General features: G+C 38.4%; 1 protein-coding gene across 3 annotated transcripts in view; it reads right to left on the bottom strand.

The window, feature by feature from the left end:
* LOC134542095 (protein abrupt) overlaps nucleotides 1-20666 on the bottom strand; it is a 92846-nt gene that overhangs the window by 50104 nt on the left and 22076 nt on the right. The window lies entirely within an intron of this gene.

Raw genomic sequence — 20666 nt, 5'->3', positions numbered from 1 at the left:
TTTACAAAACTAAATATTTACAAAAATTAAAAATAATCTTTGACCAGTGGTTTTTTACCTAAAATTTTTAAGTCTTCAAAACCCAGTCAACCAGTTTTATGCTGCAAATAAAAAAAAATCTTTCTTTTGAAGAAATTCATAACTAAATTTAAATAATTCAGTTTTACAATTCTTTTAGTAACAAATTTTATTTTCTCAAAATTAACTAATAACAGTTTAGATTTTTCCATACAACATATTTAATATTCATTAAAAAAATAATTTCAATAATATGAACATACTGTAACAATAACAAAATAGCATATCAGGTTATATTATATCAATATGTACGAATAAAAGTTTTGAAAATAGCAAATTATCTCATTTATAACATTCAGAAATCAAGTAAACCTGCCCCTTAAAATAATGTTCTAATTTGTTCCAGGAAAACAGAGCTAATAATTAAAACAGCACTTATCAACATTTTTTCTAAGAGAAAATGTTAATAAAAATCATTTATATCCCAGTCAATTAACTGTGTTTGTTGACTATCATTTCAATCAAGACAATATGTCCAATAAAATAAAATTAAAGTATTTATTATACTTGTGAATACATTTTCATTTAGATAAATGTCTACCAACCACAACACTTGATAATGTATTTACATGACCTTCCACCAGCGAGACTGGTAACGTGAAACCCTCTGGCCCTCCTCAGCAGAGCATATCTCTGTACACGCTCAAGTAAACAGACAATGAAGTAAGTGACAACTATTAAGGAAAGGGTAATAAGGAAAGGGTAATACAGTACACTCCCGATTATCCGCGAAATTAAGTGGCAGGGCCACCGCGGATAGTGAAAATCACGGATAATCCGCAAAAGAGCCGAAAATGGGAAACAAAAATGGAAACATTAATTTCAACTTAAAAATCTAAACATTTATGTACAGTAAAAGTTACAATTAAAGCAATAATTTTTAAATGATGCTAAAATTATAGTATTTTACTGAGTAATTAACATACGATAAATTTCAGTAATGTAAACATAAAAGTGTTCACCATACGACTAGAAACAAAGTGTGACAGAGACAAAAATAGCAATGCATGCCAGCTTACTGAGTGAGTTCTGAGAAGGCCTGTGGCGTTTTACTGTATACTGCACACAATACACTTGTCAGTAGAGTTCAAATTTGCTCACTTGTAATAAAATATAGATTTACATATGTGCTGTATTTTTTCGTAGCATGCGCGGATAATAGGGATTATACTGTATATTGTTTTTGGTTCATCATATTGTTTATTCCTTGCTTTGTGTTTAACGTCACACCAGTGCCAATGCCAATAGGCCTGCAAAGAAATTAAAAATTTGTGTGTTTTAAAAAGAGCGCTACTTAGATTTAATTACCGCGCTACTTCGAATAAAGCCCATATGTGTTGGTGTATTTACTTTAAATCCTGCACAAATCAAACAGCGATTCTTTCAAGGGGCAGATGTACTGACAATGTTATTTATAATGATTATTATTTATATTATAATTCTATACTAAACCTTATTTTATGAATGCCTCTTTAATAACTGGAGAACGTCCAAATAAATCACATTTCAAAAAAAAAAAGAACTTGTGTTTCAGCATAGTATAATATTTGGAGCCATTTCCTTCAGACAGCAAACTCATGACTCGTGGACAATCGTGACCCAACTCACAAATGCTTTTAAAACTTAAGGAAACAACCAAACAAATGGTAAATTAATTTAAAAAACAAAAATAAACCATGATCAAGCGAGTGAGTAAATTACACGAAAAAAATATTCCTTGCACAACACACAAATATGCACTCTAATAAAAATCAGTATTTCAAAATCAAACTAACTACATTTTACATTGAAATATTTGATTCTTAACAAAAATTTATCCAAAAAATAATTTTGTTACCAATAAAACGAAAAAAAATTATAAAACTTTAATCTGTCCTAATTGGAAAGACAGACATAATACATGTCTAACATTAGACTCCATAATCTTTGAGTATATTGATGGTTTAAATAACTTGACTTACAAAAGTACACATCTGTATGCAACAAAATACTTCAAGTATGATGTTCTCTTTTTCCACCTCACACACAAAATAAAAACCTTACTTAACTCAGAATGATCTCAAATAATGCTGGTAACAGCCAACGATGAGGATTTACAAATAAAAGTCAACGATGTAATTTACATTTTTTTCCTAAGGTGATTATTATGTGTGTTATACACCTGACGTTGACCGGGGCTTTGCCTCTTTAAGCCTGGTCAGACTCTGCTCCCTTTGCGGTCCCAAGGCATCCCTAAACAACTCCTTCCTGGCATTTGCACCATCGACATGTATGTGTGCGTACTGCGTGATGGGTGTTTGAATGGCAGCCAGAGACTCCCACGAGAGGGCACCGTAGCTTCAGTGCTCCGTCCCCTTACATAATTATAAATTAAATTGTAAACCTTAATTTTTTTATCCTAAGCGTTTTGTGGTACAGCAGATTGGACGGGAGGATTTTGCTCAATAAATCTTATATTTAATTTTGCATAAAATAGAGATGGTACTGGACATTCCCGAGGCAGACCAGAGTCCGGCCAAAGATAAACTTTATTTGAATATTAATTTTTAAATTACTATATGTTTTAATCATTCTAGCCATAAGAAGGTGTGCAATAATTGCATAAGTGTTTTGTGTGTCTAGTTTTTAATAACCCTTGCAATTCAATCATAAAAACGTAATGGTAGTTTGGTTCAGCGTGAGAGACACCAGGTGGCCCTTGCAGAGCATTCGTTCGCCCCAGTCCTTCGTCATCTCCGGCCGAGTCATCACCTAGACATGTGATTTAAATGATGTTCCTTTCTTCTTGTGCCCAAGTGTATAACACCTACTGCATGGTGGCATGTGGGACGCCCTGAGAGCCCACTGCATTAATCCTTAAAGCATGCCCGACGCTCAGAGCGGGCCAGGTCTTGGCAGTTGGTGTGCCCACACAGGCGACATCACACCTGAGAGGAGTCTCCGCTGGGTCCGTGTGCCCTTTCACACGGTGGCACCCGTACGGTAGTTTTCGTAACGAAGTAAATCAAGCCCTCTAGCCCAGTCCTCAATTGGGGCCCAAGACCATGGGACGAGATATAACTAAACAGCTACCAATACTGCCAGACCTGTACGAACGAGCGGGTGAGATATGCGGTTGTGCGCCAGAACACGGAGAACAGCAGACGAGTGGCACGGATAACGGTACGGAGCAGACCATGTGACCGGTGATCACGTCATACACATTCCAGGCGCAGTGGACAGCTTTGCGTAAGGCAGTGTGTGTGTCGGACGGCTTGCGGTATCGCGCAGGGCAGTATAGAGAGGCAATCGACCAGCCTTGCCACCAGACCTAGCCATGTCAGACAGCGACTGACTGAACATGAACTCGTGGTTAAGAATGGTGCCTTGTTCACACTGAACACTATGTATTGCGTGATGTGTGAGCGCCCCCGCCAGGTTGACAGGACAGCCAGAGCCTCATTGACAGACATGTGTGTGTGCTTAAGACAGTATGGGGAACCATGTGGCCACGATGGCGCTGTCAGGGCCGATACTATCAGATCGGAACACATGAAATGCACTGCACCAGTTAATTATTTAGTATAATTTTACTATGTTTGTTAATTTGTTTTTATTTAGGTTCAGAAGAAATGGTAGTTACTGGCCGTTTATCGCAGCCTGAAGACCACAATTTGCAAGAAAATTAATATTTCTGATTTATGCTGCTATTATTTCAGTGTACAATGTTAGACAATTATTTTTAATGTATTTAGGTCTAAGTATAAACTACATAAGACTGAATATATGGCCAGGACATTTTTGTGCTGCTAATGTATGGGTGTGTGGTCGTGACGTCAGCGAGAGAGGGGGTTTCACGTCCGATATTCCAGCTGTTGGACTGTAAGTAGTCCCGCACAGGCAACAAGACAGACGGTGTACGTCGGCAGAATATGTGCGGTATTATCCCGTGCGTAAAATCATTCATGCAGCCTTTTGGGATAAATTATTTATATGTAGTTTTTAATGTATTTTTATTTTTATTTTTTTTTGTTTAAATTGATGACCACACTGTAGTGTATGTGTGCAATAGTTCTAGGTTGGCAGCCATGCCAAGAAGTGTGGAGGCCGGAAGTGTAGATAGATTAGGTTTTTGTTGTTGGTGCAGGACCGAATGGCCGATGTGTGTTAGGTCGGGCAACCAGAATCGCAGCCCATCGGGCGAAGTACAATGAAAAGACATAACAGTGGCGATGAGGATATTTTGTAGGTGTGCGGGTGAGAATAATAATACTGGAGCTGTAGCAAGTATGGCTACCATCGGAGCGATTGGGGAATTCGTGGCGGGTCGGGACACGTGGAAGTCATATCGAGAACGAATTCAGTTTTATTTCATTGCAAATAAAATTGAAACTGACGACGCAAAGCGTGCGGTGTTTTTTACAGTTTGTGGTTCAGAGCTTTATGACTTGGTCACGTGTTTAATCGCGCCTAACGGAACTGATGCGGTGCAACTGAGTGAAGTGTTTACAAAGCTCACGGCGCACTTTGAGCCGAAGCCCAGCGAGATCGTGGAGACCTACAAGTTTCTCAAACGAGATAAAATGAGGGAGAAAGTATAGCAGTGTATGTAGCAGAGTTGAGACGTTTCAGTGCGCATTGTAACTTCCCGAATTTGGAAAGAATGTTACAGGACCGGCTGGTGTGTGGGGTGCGTGACAGGGCGGTACAGCATAATTTGTTGGCTAAGGCGAAGCTCAGTTTCAAGGAGGCGGTCGACATTGTATGCCGTTACTGTTCACGACGGGGTCACTTAGAAAGAGCATGCATAAAGGAAAAGAAGATAAACACAGACAGGAACATACAAAAAAAGACGGGAGGAACAGTTCATAATGGTACGACGCATGTGCTTTCTGATACGGCAATGGGCCTACAGGAGCAAGAGCAAGAGGGCATGTTGGCAATGTATAGTTTGTACAACCTCCAGGAGTTGAAGACTAGAGCACCAATGGTTGTAAACCTGTGGCTTGATGGCCATAATCACAGCATGGAAGTTGATACAGGGGCCAGTTTTTCAGTCATCAGCTGGGAAACCTACAAGTTGGTGTGGCCAGAGCGGCCAGTCTTGGACAGATGTAACATTGCTTTGTGCACGTGGTCACAAGTACAGTTGACGGTAAAAGGGACTAAGAAGGTTGAGGTGAGATTGAGCAGTGGCAGAAATGCGAGGCTTTCTTGTTGGTAGCTGCGGGTAATGGGCCCAGTTTATTGGGGAGAAATTGGTTTCAGCCCTTGGGTATTTCAGTTGAAGGTATATTTACAGTGGCAGAGGGCAGAGGGAACATGAATGAGGTCGATGTAAATGGGTCAAAGTCAGTGCAAGGTGAAAACAGGTGGGTCCGGGAACTACTATTACGATATCCTAGCGTGTTCGACAATGGTGATCTGGGACAGTACAATGGTCCACTAGTAACTATCACCCTTCAAGACGAAGCCAAGCCTATTTTTAGAAAAAGTTGATCAGTGCCATTTGCGATCAGAGAAAAGGTAGGAGTGGCAATTGACAAACTCGTGGCAAGAGGAGTTTATGAGCCTGTCCCTTACTCTGCATGTGCAACCCCAATTGTGCCAATAATGAAGGCAGATGGGTCCATACGAATTTGTGCAGACTACAAGGGTACAGTAAACACTGTATGCAGGACAGAGAGTTATCCCATGCCGACGATCAACGAAGCACTGGCATCATTGGCAGGAGGAAAATACTTCACAAAATTAGATTTGTAGGAGGCCTATCTTCAGGTACGAGTTGACGACTCAACAGCGGATTTGCTAACGGTCAACACAATTAAGGGCCTGTTTAGGGTTCATAGGTTGCAGTTTGGAGTGAGTAGTGGCTCAGCAGTATTTCAAAGATTGATGGAAACCCTATTAGCCAGGGTAAGTGGTGTTGTGGTACTGCTGGATGATGTGTTGATAGCAGGTCCAAATGAAGAGGAACATTGGGCTAGAGTAACAGAGGTGGTCTCTCGAATTGAAAAAGCTGGATTGCGATTAAAGAAAGCTAAATGTGTGTTTGCATCAACAGTAGTAAAATTTTCGGGATACAAGATAGATGCTGAGGGTATTCACCCTACGCAAGACAAAGTGAAAGCTATTTCCAATGTGCCAGAGCCCTGTAATGTAAAAGAACTACAGGCATTTTTAGGGTTACTGAATTTTTATGAGAGATTTTTGGGAAACAAGGCAAATGTACTGGAGCCACTACACCGGCTCCTCGAAAAGAATGCTGCGTGGGAGTGGGGAGAACAACATGTTAGTGCATTTACCAAGGCCAAGGAGCTCTTACAGGCAGACAGTGTATTGGTGCATTATGATCCTTCACGGCCTTTGGTGCTAACCTGCGATGCATCACAATATGGAGTTGGTGCGGTTTTGGCACACGTCATGGACAATGGAGAGGAACGGCCAGTAGCATTTGGGTCTCGCACATTACAGAAATGTGAACGTAACTATGCTCAAATCGATAAAGAAGCTTTGGCCGTGATATTTGGAGTGACAAAATTTCGGCAGTATTTGGCAGGCAGGTCCTTTATAACAGACCACAAACCATTACTGCGATTGTTAGATCCACGGCGCCCGACTCCAGATATTTTTGTCATCGCGTATGCTACGCTGGAGCTTGCTGTTAGGCATGTACGACTATACAATCACATACCGGCCGGGGGTGCAGATTGGACATGCAGATGCCTTAAGTAGGGTTACGCAATCTCGACAAGACCAGCCCATTCCAAGAGTGGCAGAAGTACTTATGTTGGAGGAAATGCCAGAAGCACCCTTAGACGCTCATGCAGTCGCACAGACCACAATGGAAGATCCAGTCCTCAAACAGGTCAAACAGTTTGTGTTACAGGGCTGGCCTCAGGAGTTACCACAGGAGAAGTTTCGACCGTATTGGAATAGAAGGGTGGAAATCGCAGTTTATCGGGACTGTTTGCTGTGGGGAACACGGGTGGTGATTCCACACAAATTACAAGAAGATCTGCTACAAAGGTTACATGCATCACATGATGATGTCGTGCGATCTAAGGCTGTAGCACGGAGTTACTTCTGGTGGCCAAAAATTGACAGTGAAATAGAGCATGTTGTCAGTATCTGTGAGACCTGTCAGTCAGAACGGAGAGCCCCGGAAAAGACACATTCAGCTTGGAGTGTGCCTCAGAAACCATGGTCTCGTCTGCACGTGGATTTTGCTGGCCCGTTTCAAGGGAAAACATTCCTTATTGTGATGGACGCGTTTTCGAAATGGCCTGAGGTGAAGCTGGTGCCAACAGTATCATCAGCAGCCGTGGTACGGGAGCTGCGAGGCATCTTTAGCACCCATGGAATCCCGGACATGGTGGTGTCAGATAATGGAACTGCCTTTACATCGGGTGAAATGAAGGCATTCTTGCAAAGGAACGGCATCACCTTCCGTTACGCACCTCCATATCATCCAGCAAGTAATGGGCTAGCAGAACAAATGGTCCAGACGGTCAAGGATAAGTTGAGGAAGTTAAAATCAGGGGATTGGACTACTAGACTACAGAGAATGTTATTTGCGGTGCGCACAACTCCCAGTACGGTGACAGGGAAAACACCAGCAGAGCTCTTAATGGGCCGTACACTGCGTACATGTTTCGACAAGTTGTCTCCCCATTCATTAGGTCAAGAGATCGATGGGGGATACAGGGAGAAGTGGGTTAACGTTGGACGTTATTCCAAGAAGGTGACGCGGTACTAATTCGCAGCTATGTTACCGGCCCTAAGTGGGTCCCAGGGGTTGTGTTGCGGAGGGAAGGCCCAGTGACTTACCAGGTTCAAGAGGACAGAGGGCTGATCACCAGACGATATATTGACCAGTTACTGCGGCGCACTTCAGTCAGGGGTGCATCCAGAAGCAGCAGAGGTTGTAGCAGGCCTGGACAAGAAGGAACCCTAGGGTTGGCGATAACGCCGCCCTTACAACAAGAAGCCCAGCTGGTCTCGCAAGGAGACAGTGCGGAGCCTTTTTTGGGTTTCGCATTGGATGATCAAAAGCATCCAAGAGAGGGAGTTTTTCCCAGCGGGCCGGGGGCAAGGGAGCGGCAGAGCCATTCCCAAGCCGTCATACAGGGGGCTTCTACACCCCGTGAACAGGACCAGGGGTGGTGGGGGCCTCCAGCAGATGAACTGCACAGGAGTCTACAGTTCACCCTACAGGATGTTCCTGTCTCAAGAGAACAGGACCCGGAGCTGGGAACGGCACCAGTGGCAGCGAAGCAGATGTCATCACGTGTCAGAAAGAAGCCAAAGAAATTCAATGACTATGTTCTGTGTCTATAGAAAGAACCGAATTGTTAATGTAGTAGGGTGAATGATTCTTGGAGGGAAGGAGTGTAGTGTATGTGTGCAATAGTTCTAGGTTGGCAGCCATGCCAAGAAGTGTGGAGGCCGGAAGTGTAGATAGATTAGGTTGTTGTTGTTGGTGCAGGACCGAATGGCCGATGTGTGTTAGGTCGGGCAACCAGAATCGCAGCCCATCGGGCGAAGTACAATGAAAAGACATGACACACACGAAAGTCAGTATAATCATAATTTGCCGTTTTGCAAATTACATATTGTGTATTTTTTTTAAATACTTAAATAAATGGATGTTAAGATGTATATTTTATTTTTATTTTGGTATTTTAATTAATTTATGCTGCTACTTCAGGACACTATCCTGCTTTGGTTTTACAGTGCTGTTTAATTTGATATTATGCATTAACTTGTCCCATTTAGCATGGGTTGCATTTTACATGAAGTTAGGGCTTTTGACGAATATTCCCATTATGGTGTGCATTTTGAAAGTGACCCTAGGCCGGGGTGGGAGTTGTTGCCTTTAGTAGGCCCAGTAGTCAAGGCTAAGGGCGACAACATGGGAGGAGCATGCACATCAACTAGCCTTAGACCTGGAACGCCTTGCCAGACACAGACTTACCTGAAACCACGAAAAATGCCATCTAGGAACAACTAAACTAGATTTTCTCAGATTAGTTGTAAGTGCAGAAGGGAACAGCCCAACCGACAAGCAGCTGGACATAATTACCATCAATGACCCACCGCGCACGCGAGAAAACAGCTCCAGCCATTCCTGGGACTAGCCAGCTGGCTACGTGCCTTTATCCTGGAGATTTCCATACTAACGGTACCCTTGATGGAGCAGCTGTCCACAAAGAGACCTTCCGGTGGACCGAGGAGACCCAACGTGCATTTGACCAACTGAAGAGCCATTTTCGGCAATGCCACCCGTTGGTTCGAATCAACCCCAGTAAGCAGCTGATAGTCCAAATGGACACGTCAGGAGGGCATAGGCGCCGTACTCCTATAGCTTGATGACGAGCCCCAGGTAATCGAGTATGCAAGTGTTCAATTCTGCAATGTCGAAAAGCAGTACAGTGTGAACGAGCGTGAATGCTTAGGCAATTTTTAAGGTCTCTCAGACGTTACCGGTCTACAGTCACGAATTATGCAGAGAAAAAATTAATAAATAGTGTTTTCAATTTTTATAAATTACTGTGATTATTGAAGTGAATCTTCTTTGCTAAGGGTGCTTCAACTATCAGGCATTACGAAAATTCTGATTTTATGAGGGAAATAGTTAGGTAAATGGTGGGGGAACAGGTAGAGGAGGAGAGTGCGTCAGCGGTGACGCCACTCTAACGGATGCACTAGTGGTCGAATGGGAAGACGGCAGAGGAGAGGTAGAAATGATGCAGCTGTGATGCTACGGAATTTTCGTAATGCTGCTTGCGTTTTGTCTACTTCTCAGTTTTCGTAACAGCTAACAATTGAAGCTAACATATTTCTTTTATTTTATGTAAAATATCTACTATTTATTTGTGTGGAAAAGAGTAACTGATTTGTGCAATTAACTTTATATGTAGCATTCATTTTTATGTGAATAGTGTGATTGAAAATGTAAAAAAAAGATGTATAGAATTAAATGGTTAGATTTATAAGTGTAATTTATTTTTGGTATGTGGAAAATGTGATTTAAAATGTCAAAAGGACGAGAGATAAACATTATAAGTGTAATTTGTGTTTGATTGTAGTGTTTTTTTTTTGTTCTTCCATTTATTCGATTGGAGAGTTTTTTAACATCATGCCTAAAAATAATAAAATGCCAGAAGCTCATATGAGGTATTATAAAAAGCAACGTGGGAATAAACTGTCAAAAGTGGTGCCAGTGAACTGATGCGAGAGTACAGGTTGCGAAAAAAGGTATTTTTTTCATTTGAGATCATTCCTGCATCCATCCAGTTATTATCGTTCATTCAATTAAAAAAAACACTCTTATCTGCACCTCATAAGCAATAAGTTTCACTTCTGTCGTGCATGAACTCCACGCACACATTTTTCTATAAATGCAGCAATATGATCAGGGCCGGATTTAGAGGTCTGGAGGCCTCGGGGCAACAGAGGAGCGGAGGCCCCCTGGTCCCAAATTTTTTCAGTCGAGTTTTCCAATAAATAATTTATTGTGAAATCAAGTAGATTCTCTTAGTATTTAAAAAACATACATAAATATAATCGGAGACAAAAATTATATGAAATTATTGTGGGGGCCCCGGGGCTTTCGCCCCAGTTGCCCTCCCCTAAATCCGGCCCTGAATATGATATTCAAAGAATTATATTATCTGCAAATAAAATAAACTGTCAGTTGTTTTGGTATACATTTAAAATAATGCAAAACATTTTGAAAAGTTTGTTCGGTTAGGTTAATTTCATTTAAAACACTGTAAAAATTTGTTTAACTGAAAATATTTTAGGTTTTGTGGGCTAATGAAAGAATTGTAATTGTAAAACGTTTAATTTCCAATTTTTCTTCCCATTGTTAATTAATTTTCATTTATGATTAGGAAATACCTGTATTTTCAGTATTTTTTTTTTAATTTTGCAAAGTGGTAATATGATGACCAATGGTGGCCGCCCTCAATGATGCTGTGATTCAGCTGGATTTGCAGTGGAAACGTCAGTGCGAGGTTAACGACTCTTTGTCAGTGAGTGTTGTTTCTGTCCTCATCACGGCTAGTTGTGTAATAAACCGATTATATTGACAAAATCATGAGCACTCCGTGGAGGAATTCTGCAGGAAAGTAGACATTAACTTATCAGTTGCTTGGAGAAAAATGCAGACGTATCATTGATGTAATCATATGTTGCCCACTCTCAAGGATGGAAATCTCTGATCTTGGTATGAGCCATCGGGCACCATAAAGTGGATGGACTGTAAATAAACAGTGGAGTCTATCCTGGAGCCAGAAAAACCACCTCGTGGTTGTGTCTCTAGTCATTCATCTAACAACACGTATAAAATCTCAAGCACAGCAATTTTCACTTTCACTAAACTTGATTCCAACTAGTTTAATTTTGGACGTCATCCTGCAGGGGAAAAGAAAAACTTACGAACAATTCCATAGTTTTTGAGTTAGCTAAATTTATTATACGTGTCTGCTTCCTTGATATATGTGTGTATGTAATACTGAGAACTATCCTCATTAATTTTACAAACATATTTTATTTTAGGTATGCTGTGTGACAATGAAGCTGCCTATGCTGTAAACTAATAACTTAATTTTGCTGATTTTAGAACACTTTATATGATTTGATCAAAATAATTTTCCCTGAACAAAAATTTTTTTAAGTGTTGCTTGTAACTTCGTTGTGGTAAAGTTTGTCTCAATCACCAGGGTGATTTGCTATCCCAACCACAGCAGTTTCCAAGGTTAACTTAAAAGACTGTAGAAAGCACTTCTGTGATTAGATTTACGTGCAATCATAAATCAACCCTACAAATCGCAAGAGAGAAGAAAAAAATATTTTCAAAATCCAGCTCTGTAAGCTATATTGTATAAGACACGTTGGTAGATTTGTGCTACTACAATCTTACTTGCAGCTTTCCATGATAGCACTTTTCCCCCACCTAGTATCATGCTGAGAAAATAAAAGAAGGATTAAAATACACAGATGTTGAGGGTGGTTTAATTTAACTGTAAAATGGTAAACCTAGTGCAAGCGAAAACACCTTACTCGACTGACCTATCAACAACTGTAAAAGACACTAAATCAATAGCTGTTAAGAGTTGTTCGATATTTTTTTTTTGTTTATTATGTTACTTGTGATAACATGACATAATGGAAGTTTGACAAAAAAGGAATTAAAATAAATAATATTTCCGATTTATTGATAGAAAAAAGTTAAATTGAATGTATTAAAAAACAAGACATGAACACTTTACAACTCATACATGGACACAGTGTTAATAATATTAAAATATGAAAGCCATTCCAATCATTTCCTGGGAAAAATAATTTAGCTGGAATAAGAAATATCTACCTAGCATGGCCAATATGATGGACAAAAACTATGCAAATGTTATCACTTGCAGAATAGTTCTCAAATAAAAAATTATATAGTTCATATTTCTTTAAAAATTATCTTAGTGTAATTTTATATAAAAATATTCAATGCTCGGCAAAGTTCAGGTCAGTACTGCACAGTAATCCTGTATCTCGGACTACTGAACCTGTAATATTTGATAGCGCAGTATTTTTAGTGGCTGTTTTATATAACTAAGGCAGAATCAACCAAATAAAGTTTTTCTCAATATGTGCGCCAAAGCTTTTATGACACGTGAATGCAAGTTTTCAATCACTAAACATGTGACCAGGGAACAAACATGTGGTAACGTCACCAGATTCTGTGCTAAACTAGACTTCAACAACTTTTCAAGATGGCCTACCTTGAAATGCCGCATGTATGAACCATCGAAAAATTCACACCTTTACACAAAATAAGCCAACATCATCACACAAAAGGTCTCTGTCTTTCCATAACAACACTACTCGTCACTCGCGACAGTTAACTTTTAACCGTAATGCGGTCCAGTAAACTCTCACCTGACACAGGTGACGCCTACTCTTACAGACCTGGAGCCCAGGAGCTCTCCAGCATCCTGATTCCCATGATGCAACAAGCCTGACGCTCGGATTCAAACAATCAAATAGGTAGTCTAAACTTTTGAATGTCACACCGCCAAGACAGCAGCGAACACATAATGCCAATTGAAAATGCTGTTGAAACTTCAAATGGTCCTTTAATACATAAAACCAAGCTATATAACCAAAATAAATATCCTCAGAGTCTTAAAATTGTGAAAATGTAGTGTTCGAAACAAAAGGTAACACTGCCGAGACATAATTAAAAATGTAAACAAACATATTGTTCAAAAAACGGTAATTTCGTAGGAGTAAAAATGTGAATAAGCACTTCTTCAGCCTTTCTAGCTGACTTCGATCCCTGCAGCACTAATGGTAGGTTATTTTATATTTAGTTTAAACTTTTTGTTATTTCTCTGCCAATACAACTGTATGTTTGGTTGATTAAATCAATTAAAGGTTATAAATATTTGTATTAGATTTTTTAATGTTTTGTTTTCTTCATTTGTTAAAGTGGCACTCTGCATACCATTGCAAGGCACTTGAAGCTGGCTGTTCCACCCACTGATCACTGAAACATGAGCCTGACCTGCACCGACCACAGTCGCTGCTCCGGAAGCTAACTGAGAGCAACAAGGGGCGGCAGAGGCTGAAGACAGGCGTCTCGTCAACGAGAGACGAGATGAAGAACTACCAGCTGTGAGACATCTGGAGAAAATGCATCAGTTGTTCACAGACCTCCTGAGAGAAGATATTTATGAGTTACCTTTAAACATCATCTCGTTAAAGTTATATCAGCAATGTCTTTTTTATTGTTAACATGGATGAATGGGTTCTTGGGGAAACTCACCATGTATAAAAAAAAAATAGTTAAATGAATTGAGTGCTATACCACCTGAGGATTTCCTCTAAGGTGATTTGGAAACCAGCACAAATCACAAGAGACAAAGAATTGGAGGAAGGGCTGATGGCATTGTTACGATTTACGTGAAGTAACCGATGATACCACTAATCCACGTTATGCCTATTCAATTGAGTGTTTAAACATGTGAGCTTTTAAAGGGGATGCAGCCTGTTTCGGGTTATTATTTTTATTATTCAGAATGTCCCAGAACTCAACTCAAGCTGAGAACAGTTGATAGTCACTGCTCTAATACTGGGAGAAAAAAATATAAAGTGGATTAATTTGAGTTGTACTTAGGCCTTTTTTTTAGTTTTAATATCTCCATCCTGCACCATATTATTAGATATGGTGAATGAATAAAATATTTTGCTATGCAATCATAAATAACCCTACTATTGATAACAATATTCAAAAAAATCAAATTATAGGGGAAAAAATTATTTGGAAGAATTATGCAGAAAAAAATTTTTAATCCAGTAAATATAGCTAGTCATTCAATAAAAAAAAATTTTTGTTAACTTAGCAAATTATTTTAAAATACGTATGGCTAATTAAATGCAAATAATTTGCTAAGTTGGCAAAATTTTTTTAGTGTGAATAGTCAAAAGTTATCCAATTAAAAAATCTTGTCACATAAGTCATGCATGTAACCACATCTTATAAAATACATTATTACTAAATAAGCATGCAAAAACTTCCAAAAATAAGATAATAAAACTAAACATGTGTAAAATTAGATATGGTTTTATTAATAGGCGAAAAAACTTAATTAAGAAAAACATTATAATAAAAAATCAACTAACACTGGACAATAACATAGGTACCTACTGTACAGAAACTAGTTGACCCGTGCGGGATTCCGCAGTGCGCACCAAATCATTTTGTGTGGCATTCCATTCTTTAAAAATTTGGGAGAATTGACATTTTGAAGAAGAATAGAAAAAAGTAAACGGGTGTTGGTACAAAGGAAGACATGCAATTGAACACATCAGTACAAATAGCTATTACAAATTTTTTTTTACAGAAGTATTATTTTCAAACATACCAATAATATACGCGTTTACAAAAGCTCTTTAAATACAATGTTGGAAGTGATGATGTGATCATCATTCACTTTTTTGTTGTACGTATCTAACTGATACTATGAAAAGTAAATGTAAGAGGTTATGTTTGTAGGTTATGTTTGTGATACAAAATATCAACAGTAATTTCAAAAGTACTTATTTATAAGAAAAGTCTGACATGCCAGAAATTTGGGTAAGTAGTTTTTTGGTGGAATGTTTGGTTAATTTGAAGGATCCTCTAAGATTTCTTTATAAAAAGTTCTGTTTATTATGACGGAAGTGCAATTTAAAAAATAAATATGTAAAAGCTGATGTTTCAAGTGGATATCCGAATTGTATTTATCGAAAAATCGACGTATCCATTAAATAATCTCTTCTTAGATGATTTAAAATCTCAAATTTAAGAGAAGCAATACATTTTTACACCGTGGGTCTATTTTTGTAATTAGCCGGCATGAGAAGCTTTAAAATGAGAGGTAAATCATGGAATATGATAAAGGAATAAGGAAGATCTCACGGACCGACAGAAAAACAGTTTAGAGAAATAATATACAAGATAATGAGTAAGTAAACATATAAAATACAAAAATAAGATTTATGTAAGCTACACTGGACTCTAAGAGCTGAAAACTACTTATCACAAACGTTCTAAATAAACATGAAACACACACACATTCACCCAAAGTTGCTTAGAAATTATGATAACATACTCTTCATATTTCTAGTTAAATTATACTTTTGATTTTATTATTTAAATACTTCACATCATTTTTTTGAAAGATGAAAATGTTTTCGTTGCCATACTGGCTTTCCAAGTGCCTTCCAGCCGTGTGCTGCAGCTAGAGGAGGATCTGGAACAGGCCTTGGAGCGATGATAGGAGTTTCCGAAGGCAAGTTGCTCTTAGAACAGGCACCGTGATTGTGACGGAAACTTAAGGGGATTGGTGCAGGGTAAAAAACCAGTCTTGCGTCAGAATAAGCTGAAAATTGGCGTCAGATACAACAAGTTAGTGGTGAGACAGCTTCTGCGAGAGAAGGTTGTCAAAGGTCGCAGCTCTGAGGCCTGCCATCTGGCAGGCATCGCTGGAAGGTCTTACAAAACTATCTCAGTCTCTCTCTCTCTCTCTCCACAGAGCAGACAAGAGCAAAACAGGCCACAAAGAGAAGTCTCTCTCAACCCCTGTCCGTATCCTTGCAGCGATAACCGGTGATGCGATAACCGGTCCAAGCCAGACTTTCTATTGTTCGGCCCATGCAGGACACGAAGATCAAAAAATGCACAACTGGAGTAAAACTGTTCAAAGCTATTTGTTTTTGATAATTTACACAATGAAAACATATTCTCATATGATATCCCTCATTCAAAATATAAGGTCAAATGTTCAATCCCTAGAATATATAACTTTAAACCTCATTGGTAATCCTCGTTTTCCTACTCCAAACAGTTACCATTCAAATTAAAAATAAATTAAATCATGCTTTAGGAGAAGGAATGCTGACCTAAGTTTTTTATAGATACATAATTATTAATCTTGGATTTTAGGGTTTTCTGTTAACAAGTTCTAAAAAATAAGTTCACTGCAATTCTGTGGAGCCATATCAAAAATCCATCATAAGAGAAAAAATTAAAATATTATCTTACTTGCGTTAATTTAACTCAACTATAGTGAATCGAATAGAGGTAATATATTCGCAGCACTACCTTCGGAACATTGTCACCAAGGTCGCGTGTAAGGCACGTTGCTCCGGCTTGCTGAGACCGGAGTACCGCCATGGAACAGCACACACTCCGTCACTCAGGCTACGAGCCATCCAACTAATAAAACTAGACTCTTTAAAACCACACCATCTTAAAGCCTAATGAAGACAAATAATTTTCATGTTGGGCCCTTCATTTGAATGTATATAATAATTTTATTTATATGGCTCATTTAAAAAACACATAATCAAAATCTTTACCATTTTTATTTCATCTTTACTATTCAACCTTGAATTTTTTTTTTTTTTACATGGTTGTGTAGAATAATGTTTCTAGATTATTTCAAGAGTTTTACAGATAGTATACGATAGAAACTGCATTTATGAGAAAATTTTTAATGAATGGGTGAAAGGCGCTGTCATAAAGGAATTCAATGTATGTTTTCAGTGTGATCCACAAGGTGTACGGTGGTAAACTTTTGGTATGTTACTAAGCATAGTCAACTCTGTGCAAAAATTTAGCTTTGAAAATTTTTTTCACAGGTTTGTGTTTGTGCATCTCGTGGTCTGTGTTTCCTGAACTGTTATTGTGTTTGGCACGTGCAAGAAAAGAAGACCTAAAAAAATGCACAACCTATGAAAAATTGTTCACAGCTGAATTTTTGCTCTGTGGAAGAGTCGGCTGTACATAAGTTTTACCGTGGTATACACAGATAAAGTATAGTTAAGTCCTAGATGACAGAATCTTACAGGGTTCCATTAAAATGGGTCTTATTAATGCAATTTTACAGTAGACTCTATATAAAGAAACCCAAAAAACTATAGAAACAATTTTGTCAATAACCATGTTAAAAACCAGCAAATTTTTATTTTAAAAATAAAATACAATTTGATTAAGTTATGAAATAAATTTATAGTTTTGCCTGAGTCATGGAAATAAAAATTGGATTATCTTAAAAACAAAAGTAATCAACGTAAAATTCATCCGAATAAATACTGTTTCTTATTCTGTTAGCTTCAAGACGGTAATTTTACAAAAGGTCTAGTGTAGTTACTCGGATCACTGGAGCGACTCCAGCATTGCTCTGTGCACCGTATTGTGACAGCTCGGCCGCAGAAAGAGGGCGCAACATGTTGACCACCTAATATTTAATAACTTGAGGGTTTAATTTGTTAAGAGACCTCTGCAAACACACAGTTTATCTCACTGAGTACATTAGAGTTACGTTCAAGTAAGTAAGGCTTATAGTATAATCACTTTCCTTAGTGAAGGTTTTTTTTTATATAGATCATAAAATCACATTTTAAATACTTCTGCTGCAAAATTTTCATTTTGAATGGTCCAAAATGATAAATAAGGTTTAAAATAATTAAACATAGTCGTTTGTATTAAATAAATTTTTAATAAACAATTAAAACATTTTTTTATCATTACAATTCATCATGAGATTTTCCGGAAAAAGTATTTCTTGCATTTGTTGTTTGGTCACAAATGTTCTCACCTGTCAATTACTAAACTGTATTTTCGAGCTGTAAAATGTAACACAAGTGATGTAATTATAAATACTTTTGTGACATTTACAGCCAATGTTAGTAAATATCTGTTGCGAAAGTTTTAGATGAAACATGAAATGTAATAGAGCTTTCGTGATAAATTTACAGGAAAAGCCGTCAAATAACAATAATAACAAGAAAATCAAATAGCCTATATTGCATATGAAACCAAGCCTTGATGTTTTTGTTACCTGAGTTTATAATTTATTTAATTTCATTTCTATCGAGAATCAGTGTCACATCTACCGTTATTGACATCTGCTTAAATACTTATAATGAGGCTCACTTGCACAATTAATATTAGCTTTCATGTCAAATCTGTACACACTTGTAGCTATCTCGGTTTCAAACCTAAACTTGGAGTCCCGTATGACACAGTGGACAGCATTGTTAACTGATATATTGCAATTTTAGAAAGAAAAAAAATGTGATTTTCATCAGTATTAATTCTGCTTGTCCGAGAACAATGTATGCACAAACATTTGCACTAAGTTTCTGAAGCAACGAGAGATGCAGTGCAAGTTTAGGGTTTTTTTACAGTATTGTAATTAAAAAATTTTAGTAAATAATAAATTCTGGCACATAAAAATGTGACTATGTGCCCGAGAGGCTTACATTCCTGTTCTCGTTAACAAAATACCTTATATATGAAGTGACAGGCTGTGGTTCACAAGAACTATTTGCAGCAGCTCTGTTAACATCCATGTTCACAGATCATACACCTGTGCAGAAGCTATTTCAAGCAAATGCCTGACTATAAAACTGTATTAATTACTTCTTGAAAATGCCTTGTCAGAATGTGATCACAGCTGTGACAGCATGTACTGGTGAGGTTCACTACTTGCCACATCCCTCCAAGGAATGACAAAGTCTGGTATAGTTACAAAAAGAACACGCATAAAGGCCACAATCCATTAAAACTGATGTTGCCAGACGACACAAGTGATTCGGCAAACACTGCTGCCTCTGCCACAGCAATCTCCTTAGCGGGGCTGTACTCGTCTTTTCCCGACGTGACATGCAAGAAGCACGGCACGCACGTCCCATCCTGCGTCACGCAGGAGCACACAACTCTCTATCTTCGTGTAGCCAAGTTCAGACGTCAGATCTCAAAAAATTAAAGCCAATACATCTAAAAATAATAAACTGCTATCTGGACGGTGCTGCATATTTCCCAGTGACGACTGTACTGAATTCCAACTGTGAGAGACATAAAGTAACTGCTGATAAGCTTGCCTGCTTCTGAGCGAGACACAAGTATCGTTCTGCTGTATTGGATTTTGCTCATTTCGACGTTAACTAACTCTTGGTATCTCCACTTTAGTTACGTCATTTCAACCAGAATGGGCCAATCAGTTATAATATTGTAACGAGTGGCATTTTTACTTGGGATTCTCAACTGGTACGAACCCACCAGCTGGCGAGACTCGAAGGTTACCATTCTCACTGATTGCGAGGATTACTGTGTTGTGCATGTTCCCCACAATGGCAACAGACAGCCAACAAGTGCACACGACAGTTCATCGCTAATATTGAGACTGTCGCATGTACTTGCTCGAATGTTCTAGAAGTCCACGTGGTAGTGTCGTGGCCCTTTAAATTTTTGGTGTTTGGTTTTTGATAAAGCTGTTTGCTCTCTCGGTTCTCTCTCGCACTCAGTAGGCTTTTCAGCATGACGGAAACGACAGCAACGAGGTCCGTGCTTCAAACAACACGAAGAGAATGAAAAACGAAAAATTGTATGAAAATTTTATTGTTTAGGAAAGTAGCCAGCAGTCCCACTTGACCAGACCTGTCTTCATTCAGAGAACTTACTTTTACATATTTTTCTAGATAAAAATGTTCATGAGTTAATGTGATTATATGAGCTATTGTTAAGAGTGTATGTCGTCCACTGTTGTAACCAGATGAGATGAGGTTGCTTATAGTTGGGTCCTCTGTGATTAAAGGTTGTTGCATTTGGACATCAGGAGAAGAGAAAATCAGGTAGATTATGAATAGAGAATTTATGACTATGAAATAATTGGTAAATAATACTGATAACCATGACCACTGTGAGAAACAAGTTATGTTTAATAAATGTTGTTTGTTTTGTAGTTATACTAATGGAGCATGTTCTTATTAATATAATACCTTGCTGTTTGTTGTTTTGAGTTTTGTTTTAGCTACTCAGATAAATATTCTATTGTTGCGACCATGTATAATATGTACCGTTTCCCAGTCCTCTCAACTAAGTAGCATTGCAAGTGATATTTTATGTTTTGAAGTGTGTTGTATTATCTCCCTTTTTCAAGTAAGTGTCATCTACATTATAGTAAGTTTATCTGCCAAGCTTACATTGAAATTATTCTCCAAGTTGCTAAGTTCACCTTAATGCTTCAGTAATTTGTTGCTATATTCCTTAAGCCTTT

The sequence above is a fragment of the Bacillus rossius genome (assembly GCF_032445375.1).
Source record: "Bacillus rossius redtenbacheri isolate Brsri chromosome 4 unlocalized genomic scaffold, Brsri_v3 Brsri_v3_scf4_2, whole genome shotgun sequence".
Lineage (NCBI taxonomy): Eukaryota > Metazoa > Arthropoda > Insecta > Phasmatodea > Bacillidae > Bacillus > Bacillus rossius.
The sequence above is the reverse complement of the archived record's forward strand: the minus strand, read 5'-3'. Positions and strand labels throughout refer to the sequence as shown.